Raw genomic sequence first — 11,167 nt, 5'->3', positions numbered from 1 at the left:
ACAACATCTGCAAGTACTGTCTAGCAGCATGGAGCACCTCTCGACTCGTCTACAACAGCTTCAAATCACAGTTCCGGCTAGCCAAGCTACGCCTTCCCCAGCGCTGCCGTCTGTTCCACCAGCACCAAACCCAGTCCATGAACCACGCTTGCCTCCTCCGTTCTTTTTTATCGCAATGTGCCCTTGTGTTTGAACTGCAGCCTTCCACCTTTCCATCCGATCGCTCCAGAGTTGCCTACATTATCACTCTCTTGGATGGGAGAGCGAGGGAATGGGGAACTTCGGTCTGGGAGACCAATTCTGTGCTACCTTGGCGGGTTTCATTCAGGAGATGAGGAAGGTGTTCGACAGGTCCGTCAGTGGCAGAGAGGCAGCACGAGTTCTTCTGCAAGCACGCCAAGAGAGGAGGTCAGTCTCAGATTACGCCATTGATTTTCGCACATTAGCGGCTAAGTGTTCGTGGAATATGGACGCTCAGTGCGATGCCTTTTTGAATGGGCTCTCAGAGACTATAAAGGATGAGCTAGCTACATGTGAATTGCCTGCCATGCTAGAGTCACTCATCGACCTAGCCATCCGTATAGATAGCCGGCTTACACAGAGGCAGAGGGAAAGGCTAATGAGGCGCCCTCAGCTGTCTCTCCACAGATCACTGGCAACAGAGCTAGCTTCCAGCCCCTCAGAACCAGAGCCCATGCAGGTGGACCGGACCCGGTTGTCTCCAGCTGAACGACAACGGCGCATCACCACTCACTCCTGCCTGTACTGCGGGGAGTCTGGACACTACGTTGCTTCCTGCCCGTCAAAAGACAGTAGAGAGGGAGTTACTGGTGAGCGTCTTCCCATTTCCTGAAACTCCTGTCAAACGCTCCTTACTAACTGCCATCCTACAGTGGAGAGATCAGCGGCTGGAGGTGGCTGTACTGCTAGACTCCGGTGCGGATGAGAGCATGATGGGCACCGCGCTGGTCAAACAACTGGGCATCCGTACCCGGATGCTACCCCAAGCCAGACAAGCCATCGTCCTCAATGTCCAGCCCCTTACACAGGTAAAATATGTTACTGAACCTGTCACTGTTCTGCTTTCTGGCAACCATTGTGAAGAGATTTCTCTGCATGTGATTGACACTCCTCAAGTTCCTGTAATATTGGGCTACCCTTGGTTAGTAAAACATAACCCCCAAATTGACTGGGCTAACAAGAATATTATGGGATGGAGCACGTTCTGTCTGTCGCATTGCCTCTGTTCAGCCTTGTCCTTAGGTGGTGCAAAGGAGCCTCTGGAGGAATATCCGGACCTGTCGGCCATACCAGATCAATATTTGGACCTTAAACCCTTATTCAGCAAGTCACAAGCCACCACTCTTCCCCCACATCGACCGTACGACTGCGCTATTGAGCTGCTTCCTGGAACATCACCGCCTAAGGGTAGGATCTACTCCCTTACAGTCCCTGAATTGGAGGCCATGAACACATACATCAACGATGCTCTCTCTGCGGGCATTATTCGGCCATCCTCCTCTCCAGCAGGCACAGGGTTCTTCTTTGTGGAAAAGAAGGACAGTTCTCTTCGGCCTTGCATTGACTACCGGGGTCTGAATAATATTACCATTAGAACCATTACCCATTGCCACTAATCTCTGCAGCTTTTGAAAACTTGCAGGGAGCCACCATCTTCTCCAAACTGGACCTCCGCAATGCGTATCACCTGGTGCGTATACGGGAGGGAGACGAGTGGAAAACGGCCTTCAATACACCCAGCGGACACTACGAGTATCTGGTAATGCCTTTTGGCTTGACTAACGCTCCTGCTGTCTTTCAGGCCCTAGTGAATGATGTGCTGTGGGACATGGTTAATAACTTTGTCTATGTATACCTGGATGATATATTGATATTCTCCAAGTCCCCCCAGGAGCATATGCAGCACGTGAGGCGGGTTCTGCAGCGCCTATTGGAGAATCAGCTATATGTCAAGGCTGAGAAGTGTGAGTTTCAGCGGGACACAGTGTCCTTCTTGGGATTTGTATTGTCTGCTGGGAGTTTGGAGATGGACTTTGCCAAGGTCAAATCTGTGCTGGAATGGCCCTAGCCCACTACTCGGAAGGAGCTTCAAAGGCTTTTGGGGCCTGCTAACTTTTACAGGAGGTTCATACGCAGTTACAGTTCTGTGGCTGCCCCACTAACTGCTCTAACCTCTCCCAAGGTTCCCTTTTCCTGGTTGGTTGTGGCAGAAGAGGCCTTCACCTCGGCTTCCGTACCAGTCACGCCTGACCCTCGGCTTCAGTTTGTGGTTGAGGTAGATGCCTCGGACGTGGGAGTGGGGGCTGTTCTGTCTCAGCGCTCCCCCAGTGATGATAAGCTGCACCCCTGTGCTTTCTTTTCTCACCGCCTGTCTCCCACAGAGAGAAACTACGATGTCGGAAATCGGGAGCTGTTAGCGGTCAAGATGGTACTGGAGGAGTGGAGACACTGGTTGGAGGGGGCGGAGAAACCATTCCTGGTCTGGAGGGACAATAAGAACCTGGAATACATCAAGACAGCCAAGCGTCTTAACTCCCGACAAGACAGGTGGGCACTGTTTTTCTCTCGGTTCAACTTCACCCTCTCCTACCGTCCAGGGTCCAAGAATGGGAAGCCAGATGCCCTGTCGCGTCAGTTCGTCAAGGAGGGGGAATCATTCGAGCTTGACCATCTTGCCTAGTCAGTGTTTCATCGCCACCACACGGTTTCCCATAGAGCAGGAGGTACTGGAGATCCTCCGTCAACATCCATCTCCAGGTAATGAGCCTAGCGGGAAGCTGTTTGTTCCAGTGTCTGTCCGCTCCCAGGTTCTTCAATGGGCTCATGCCTCCAGAATCGCCTGCCACCCGGGGGCCCAGCGCACCTTGGCCAATCTTCGACAGAGGTTTTGGTGGCCCCAAATGCAGAAAGACGTGTTGGAGTACGTAGCTGCCTGTTCAGACTGCGCCCAGGGGAAGCCCTACAACCGTCCTCCGGCGGGCCATCTGCAACCTTTGCCCATTCCTCGCCGGCCCTGGTCTCACATAGCCCTGGACTTCATCACTGGTCTCCCGGATTCTGAAGGTAACACAGTCGTCCTTACTGTGGTAGATCGATTCTCAAAATCTGTGCACTACATCCCTCTGCCCAAACTGCCCACAGCTAAGGAGACTGCTCAGCTCCTTGTACAACATGTTTTCAGGATACATGGCCTGCCGACCTCAGTGGTCTCCGACAGAGGCCCACAATTTACCTCTCGGTTCTGGAAAGCCTTCTGTACTCTCATAGGGGCCACAGTGGACCTGTCATCGGGCATCCATCCGCAGACCAGTGGGCAAAGTGAGAGGGCCAATCAGCACCTGGAGACCACCCTCCACTGCATCGTCAGCCAGAACCCGTCCACCTGGAGTCAAGTCCTTCCCTGGGTCGAATATGCCCACAATTCACTGCCTGTCTCCTCTACGGGACTCTCTCCATTCCAAGTCTGTTTTGGTTATCAACCCCCATTGTTTCCCTCACAGGAATCTGAGACCCTGGTGCCTTCTGCCCAGGCTTACGTCTGCAGGTGTCACCGGACCTGGCAACAAGCTCGTGCCCAACTCCTGCGAGCTTCAGGCCACCAAAAAGATCAGGCAGGCCGCCACCGCACTGCTACCCCCCAAAACTGGATAGGACAAAGAGTCTGGTTGTCATCCCGGAACCTGATTTTCCTAAACCTGTTCTAGGTTCTCAATGTTTTACTTTTTCTCATGGAAAAAAATGGTCTGTTCCCTTCATGTTTGTTTATGTGTATGCTGACTATAGACTACTGACACCCTGCTAACAAAAAGCACTTTATGTACAATTTCCAGGGAACTGTATGCTTTTTAATTTGAATAAATATGCAATCAAATTTGCAGTAAAGGAAAAAAAAGATGATTATTTTGAGTTCCACCCCAGATCACTGATTAGGAGGTCTGAATATAACCAATGACACCATAAGGAGGTATTTCATTAGAGGAGCTGATGTTTTTTTGAATGGGAGTCTATTGGAACTAGAGGTTTTTGGAGCCAGACATAGTGGCCCTTGATGGTATTGCACTTCCAAGGCACTTCTGCATTGGCTTCACTTTTCAGCGCCAAGGTCAATTTCCATTTTTACATACAGTCTATGGTTTTACTTCAGTAAACTGCTGTTATTTCATTTAAAGGTTTCTAAACGTATTCAGCCACTTATCTGAACCTAGACCTGGTCAGGTAGCTTCAACCTTACTCACTGTTATACAGCGACATAAATGTTAAATCTGTGACAGATGTAGCAGAATTTAAATGATGTTCCATTTAACAAAAGATCATTTCGAAATAATAAAAAGTTAGTTAACGTAAGTATTCTGACCTAAAGTTTCAATGACGAAGTTATGGAATTAAAATGCAAATGTACCTGATTTTATCTTGTTTCTCCATGATTCATTTATTCAAATGACACACTTTGAAAACCACCTAATGTGACACAGCGCTGAACATGTGGACACCTAACATAATGGTTACACAATCCTTCATCAGTGTTATTTCTACACAGCTTAAAACAGAACACAGGAAGGCAAATCTCAAAAACTAAATAAACTGACATTTTAATGGACACCCAGTTATGATTACTATAATGCAATCGTCATTCAAATCCAAACATCTGTATCAATGAGGAAAAATTTATCACAACATTGAACAGAATTTTAATCATTTTAGTATTGGGGCTGGTTGAGGTTGGTTGGGCTGTTTAAGTCTAGTTGGCATTGGTTTAGGTTGGTTGAGTCTGGTTGGGGCTGGTTGAGTCTGGTTGGGGTTGGTCGGGCTGATTGAGTCTGGTTGGGGTTGGTTGGGGATGGCTGAGTCTGGTTTGGGTTGGTTGAGTCTGGTTGGTGTTGGTTGAGTCTGGTTAGGGCTGGTTTGGGCTGGTTGAGTTTGGTTGGGGCTTGTTGGGGCTGATTGGGGTTGGTTTAGGTTGGTTGAGTCTGGTTGGGGTTGGTTGGGGCTTGTTGGGGCTGGTTGAGGCTGGGGGAGTCTGGTTGGGGCTAATTTGGGCTGGTTGAGTTTGGTTGGGGCTTGTTAGGGCTGATTGGGGTTGGCTGAGTCTGGTTGGGGCTTATTGGGTCTGGTTGGGGCTGGTTGAGTCTGGTTGGCGTTGGTTGAAGTTGGTTGAGTCTGGTTGGGGCTTGTTGGGGCTGGTTGAGTCTGGTTGGGGTTGGTTGGGGCTGGTTGAGTCTGGATGGGGTTGGTCGGGGTGGTTTAGTCTGGTTGGGGTTGGTTTCTGTTCTGGTTGGGTGTCATGAAGTTAACTAACTCATGCTGTTGAACTTTTATTCAATTTCACAGTCATTAGCAGACTAGCACTCATCACTTTAGCTCCTATGACCTAGCTTAACTGAGTACATACAACAAACTGCTAACGTTACCCAGAAGCCACTTCTTCAATCTAACACATATACCTTCTACAGACTGCAGTGACCTCTAGTGGCAGACAGCAACACAGCTAAATCTAAATCACATCAAATCTCCCCATTTTGGTTGGTATTCCACACAAACACATATACAACCAACAAATATTTCAGTGCTAAATAAAATGTTTATTGCCTGTCATTGCCATATTTTAAAACGAAACCAGATACCATTTTACAAACACATTCCACATGTTCTTTTCCCTCTCTCTTTTAACCTATTTATCTGTCAGGCTCAGGACACAAAGCTTGAACCCAAAAGCACGACCAGAGAGGCAGTTAACAATAAGGCAGTTTATTGATCTAAATCAATGAATCCTGACAACAGCGTTCCAGAAAAACCGGCAAGCCCAAAGGAAACAGGCGAGGAATCCAATGGGGGGAAAAAGTGAGTGACGTGGTCATGCGGCCAGGGTCGAAACACAGACAGGCAGAAGAAGGCAACGGTACCGACAGGGAACAGGCAGATCGCAGGAAACAGGTAACAGAAACGGTCTCTCTCCGAATGGCAGTCAGGAAAACGCTGGTAAGTAACTCACTGGGGAAGAAAACAAACTGGCAAAGTGCAAAGGGACACACAGGGCATAAATACTGTTGGGAATAATGAGACAAAGGTGAAACACATTAGGGAGAAGGCAGGTCATCACACGGGAGGAAGTAAAGACACAAGAGGGAAACTACCAAAATAAAACAGGAAATGACAAGACAGACATAAAACACTAAAGCCTGGGGACCGTTGTGACATTTATCCATAACAAATATCCTGAATGTCATACTTATATGACATTGGAGAAACAGTCCCACTCTCCCTGCTGAGGTCCTCTTTGGAGTAGACCTTGTGTTGAGAGTTACTGTGGGAACTGGAGAGACGGGTACCTGGGGAAACAGAAGGGGAACCCGTTTCACAAGGAGAGCCATATCTCAGTTCACTGCTCTCTTTTGCTGCACCGATGACTCTGGCACTTCCTGGATATGTCTCCTATTCCTGCAATAAACTACGCCCTGTTCTGTCTGCACATAATAGGATCTGGACTCTGGTGTCTAGGCAATGACTTTTGAAGGAGTGTTCCAGCTTTTTTTCTCCATCCAGTTTGACATTAACACTCTGACTCTGCTGCAGGCAAAGGTTGTGCAGAGTGATGTCTGTTGTAAGAGAAGCGTTGGGCAGTTTTGGTGTGCTGATCCTTCAGCCTGACAGTTGTGTAATCAACAGGACTGGGCTATAGCTGCTCAGGTAGAATCAGGACTGTTGTCTTAATCTGTTGAGCGATCATTACTGGGCAGGACTCAGACATGTCGCAGTGATCAGGGTGGCTCGGTAGCTCATCAGAGGCTGGTGCAGAATTCATTTAGCTGTTGCGACACTCCTTTCAGCTGAACCATTTGCCTGAAGACAGTGAGGGCTGGACATTATATGTCCAAAGTTCTGTTGGCTACTGTTGTCTGTTACCAGCTCCAATGGGATTCCTCACCTGGCAAACATGCTTTTCAAGTGAGGAATGACTTGGTGACTGCTCGTGGTGGGCAGGTGTGCAATTACTACTATGAGGTATTGTTTACCATCTTGTTCACAAATGTCAGCTGCAATTTTCTGCCATGGACCGTGGCAGATGTGTGGTCATTAATGTCTCTCTCATCTGAGTAGGTTTGTCTGCTCTCAGGCAGAACTCACATGTTTTTACCATCCCAGTGATGTCTCAGCCAATCCCTGGCCACCAAATAGACATGTTTGCTATCCTACAACACTTGGTGAGGCCCTGATGAATCCTCATGTATCTGAGATAGTACATTGTTCTTCTGCGAGAGGGGAATAACAATCCTATCATCATACAAAAGGAGTCACTTATCTTCTGATAGGTGAGCTCTGGCAGTGTGAAATTTCAACAGTGTGTGTGGTATTTGTTATTCCTCTAAAGGCCAGCCAATGTTGGTATAGTGAGAAACTGTCTAAAGGTCAGCATCCTGGCTAGTAGCCTCTCTGATAGCCTCCAATCTGTTACCTCTTATTGGTCTTGTGGATATCATTTCCTGCACATCTGTGTCGGACACACCACTTTGCTGCAGAGGATTGTGAGACAGTGTCAGCCATGATGAGCTGCTTTCCTGGGACGTGAACAGCTGTGACGCTGAACTTCATCAGACACATTAACAACCACTGTCATCTCACAGGTGCTTTGTCTAGGTCATATGAGTTTATCAGTAGAACCAATGGCTTATGGTCTGTTTGGAGCAGAACTTTTCCTTGTAAGAACCTCAAAAACCACTCACATGCCCAAACACTTGCACTCTTTTTACCACTGCTCTGTCTCAGTGAGTATTCGTGAACAAAAGGCTACTGGCTGGAGTCCATCTCCCTGCTCCAGCTACAGAGCACCTCCCACACCATAGTTACTTACATCTGCACTAACCACTGTTGGCTTGTTTGCATCATGATATGCCAAGACTGGTGAACTGGTGCAGTAGTCAACATGGCTTTCACTTGTTTAAATGCTTGTTCATGTGCCTCTCCTCATATCCATACAACATCGTTCTTTAAGAGGCTGTTAATGGGGTGCATGACAGATGAAAAATCAGTGAGGATCTTGCCCAGGTACTTGATTATCCCAATCCTCTGGCGTAGCTTTATAACATGGTGGGGCTGGGCAGTTCTGTGATGGCTGTGACCTTTTCAGTGTCAGGTTTGATACCATCTTTCCCAATGATGTGTCGGAAATACTGGATTTCAGATTTCTCAAACTGACACTTGGCCTCATTCAGTTTCAGTCCTGAAGCTTTAATGGTTTGCATTACAGGTTATGGTAGGGGTCTGTCCTTGCCAAACACTAGGATGTCATCCATCACCACCACAGTGCCTGCGTGGTCTCTCAAAAGTTTGCTCATCTTTTGCTGGAATATTTCCAGAGCACATGTAATACCAAAAGGAAGCCTCTGGAAACAGAAAGAACCCATTGGTGTGATGAATGTTGTGAGCTTCCTGTTGTCAATATCAAGTGGTATTTGCCAAAATTGAGGCATTTAGGCATCAACATTAGAGAAAACTGTTGTGCCTGAGAGTTTTGGTGCGATGTCCTCTAGTGTGGGTAAAATAAACATTTCTTGTTTCACAGCTTTGTTGAGCTTAGTTAGGCCAACGCAGATTCCGGGTTTCTTATTCTTTTTAATCACAGGCACCATGGGAGCTTACCAGTCGGTGGCTTCTTTCACCTCCTCAATAATGCCCAGAGACTTTAACCATTTCAGTTCCTCTTCCACCTGAGGCAGGATAGGAAAAGGACTGTGTCAAAGTGTGGTGATACTGTAAGGCTTGGCTCTACTTTCACAGGATGACAGTTTAATAGTCCAGTGTCTCCAAAAAATATCTTCAAATAACTCAAGTCCATCCACTCTGCATACCCATTTTAGTTGCTATTTTTCCTCCAAGTAGATTAGTGGTAAATGAGCCTTTCATCACATATATCCAGAACGTGTATTTCTGTCCGTGTCTCACACACCTGGCCAGAAATTTGCCTTTACAAACAAGCTTTCCACCAGCACTTGTGAAAACTGCTTTAGAGTTTTCAAACAGACAAGTGCTATAAATGCAGTATCCTGGCAGAAATGAATAAAGATGATTCTTACTGGCTAATTAGACTCATTAACTCTTACCCTTATTACTCTCAAGAATGAGAGCATGTATGTGAGTGTGTTCATGTAACATGTTCATCTGAGCTGTGTCCTCCAGCTGCACACAGGTGATGCTCGTTAACAGCCTGATTGATGTGTATGAGGGTTACACACACACACACACACACACACACACACACACACACACAGAAAGCTGTTTACAAATTAGTGCACATAGACAGATTACAGTTCAGACTGGACAGTAAAACAGCAAATAAAGCAGCAGACATTGAATTTACTTTGAGGTTTGAGCTCCAGGAACTGTTCAACCATCATTGTAGCCCTCCCATAGACTGCAATACACACACACACACACACACACACACACACCAACCACCACCACCACCGCCGCCATCACCACCCTTCACCCCCACTGCCCCATTTTTTATCCCTGAAAGCAGGCTAAATAAAAGAAAAACCTCTTTATAATGTAACATACACTACATCCTCCACAGTGATCAATGAAATCAACAACTGTCTAAAACTATTTTAATAATAAATTGACAGCTGAGTATATTAGTAATTATCAGGCTTATGCCCAGGCTCCAAAGGTCCTACCTACAATTAACGGGTTGCTGTTTTCACCTGGAAACTGATATATTGTCAGGGTTAGTGGTAAGTAGGACCCAAATACAGCCAACACATTGGGGACGGTGCAGACAGGTTTATTTAACACAAGAACCAGAGAACAACAGAGAGACAACAGGCAACAAGAACAGAACAAGGACAAACCCGGAGATGAACAGGAGGTGAACAGCTTGGAGACGAACCAGACATGAACAGACGACGTGAACTGATTAGGATGAACCCAGAAATAAACAGACGAACCAACACAGACAAAGGGGAGCACAAAGACTATATAGACAAGGGAGGCAAGGGTGATTGAACACAGGTGAAACACATTAGGGCGGGGCAGATAATCACCACACAAACAAGACCAAGACAGGAAGCAAAACACTGAGACACACAAGGAAACCTTATTACAAAATAAAACAGGAAGTGAGAAAGTCCAAAACAAAACTAAGAAAAAGTGTCTGCCATAGCAAACAATGACATATATCTGGTAACCTAAAGATGAAATTGTAAGCTGGAGGTTGAATGGTAAGAAATTGTTGAATCAGGCCTAAGTTGTTGTTGGAAAGTGTAAAAAACTGCACAAAACTGTACAAAAATGCACAAAATGTACAAAACAGTACCTAAAAGAATTTTATCGTTTTTATCATATATTATTATTTTCACCTTATAATATATTTTATGTATATTTTCCCCATTTTTTCAGATATAACGCAGTAACACGTTTACTCAAAAACATTTTAACTGACTTACTTAGTTCTTTTATTTGAGAACATTTTTACACAGTGATTTACTTCTACTGATGTCTTTTCACTAATACTAGTGACACCGTTCATATGCTGACGTGCTGACGTCAGTGTGGTGTCTCATCTCCAGTCAAATTCTGTTACTGGTAGAGTTTATTGCTTCTCTGTCTGAACACAGTTAATGTTGCAGTTTTCATCATCACAGTGTCTGTATCTATCTGCTGTACATTTAAACTTACACTAGTTCTGCTCCAGCGCTCAGAGCTCTCTGCTCCTTTTAGTGACTTTCACTTACTCAACAGTTTTTTACATGCTGTTCAGATCTACTAGTTACTTTAACTTAGCAGTTAGCACTAGCTTTTCTCCCTCTCCCTCCCTCTCACTCGCTCAGTGTGGTGTTGTTGTAACTGCAGTAGACATCACACACACACACACACACACACACACACACACACACTCTATTAACGCAGTGTCTGGGGAGAAATGGACAAAGCTGATTCTTATTGGTTAATTAGACACATTAGTTGGTTGATTTCGTTGCTGTTCTCACCTGGGAACTGATATCTGGTAACCTAAAGATGTTCTTTTATTTTATAGTTTTATCATATATTATTATTATCACCCTAAAACATGCTTAACCCCTCTCTCCCCATTTTCAAATGTAACAGTAACATTTACTCAGAAACATTTTAACTGACTTATTTTGTTCTTTTA

Source organism: Seriola lalandi, unplaced genomic scaffold, assembly GCF_002814215.2.
Source record: "Seriola lalandi dorsalis isolate HSWRI2012SDOR001 ecotype SW California unplaced genomic scaffold, Sedor1 jcf7180002054861, whole genome shotgun sequence".
NCBI lineage: Eukaryota > Metazoa > Chordata > Actinopteri > Carangiformes > Carangidae > Seriola > Seriola lalandi.
Note: the sequence above shows the minus strand (reverse complement) of the source record.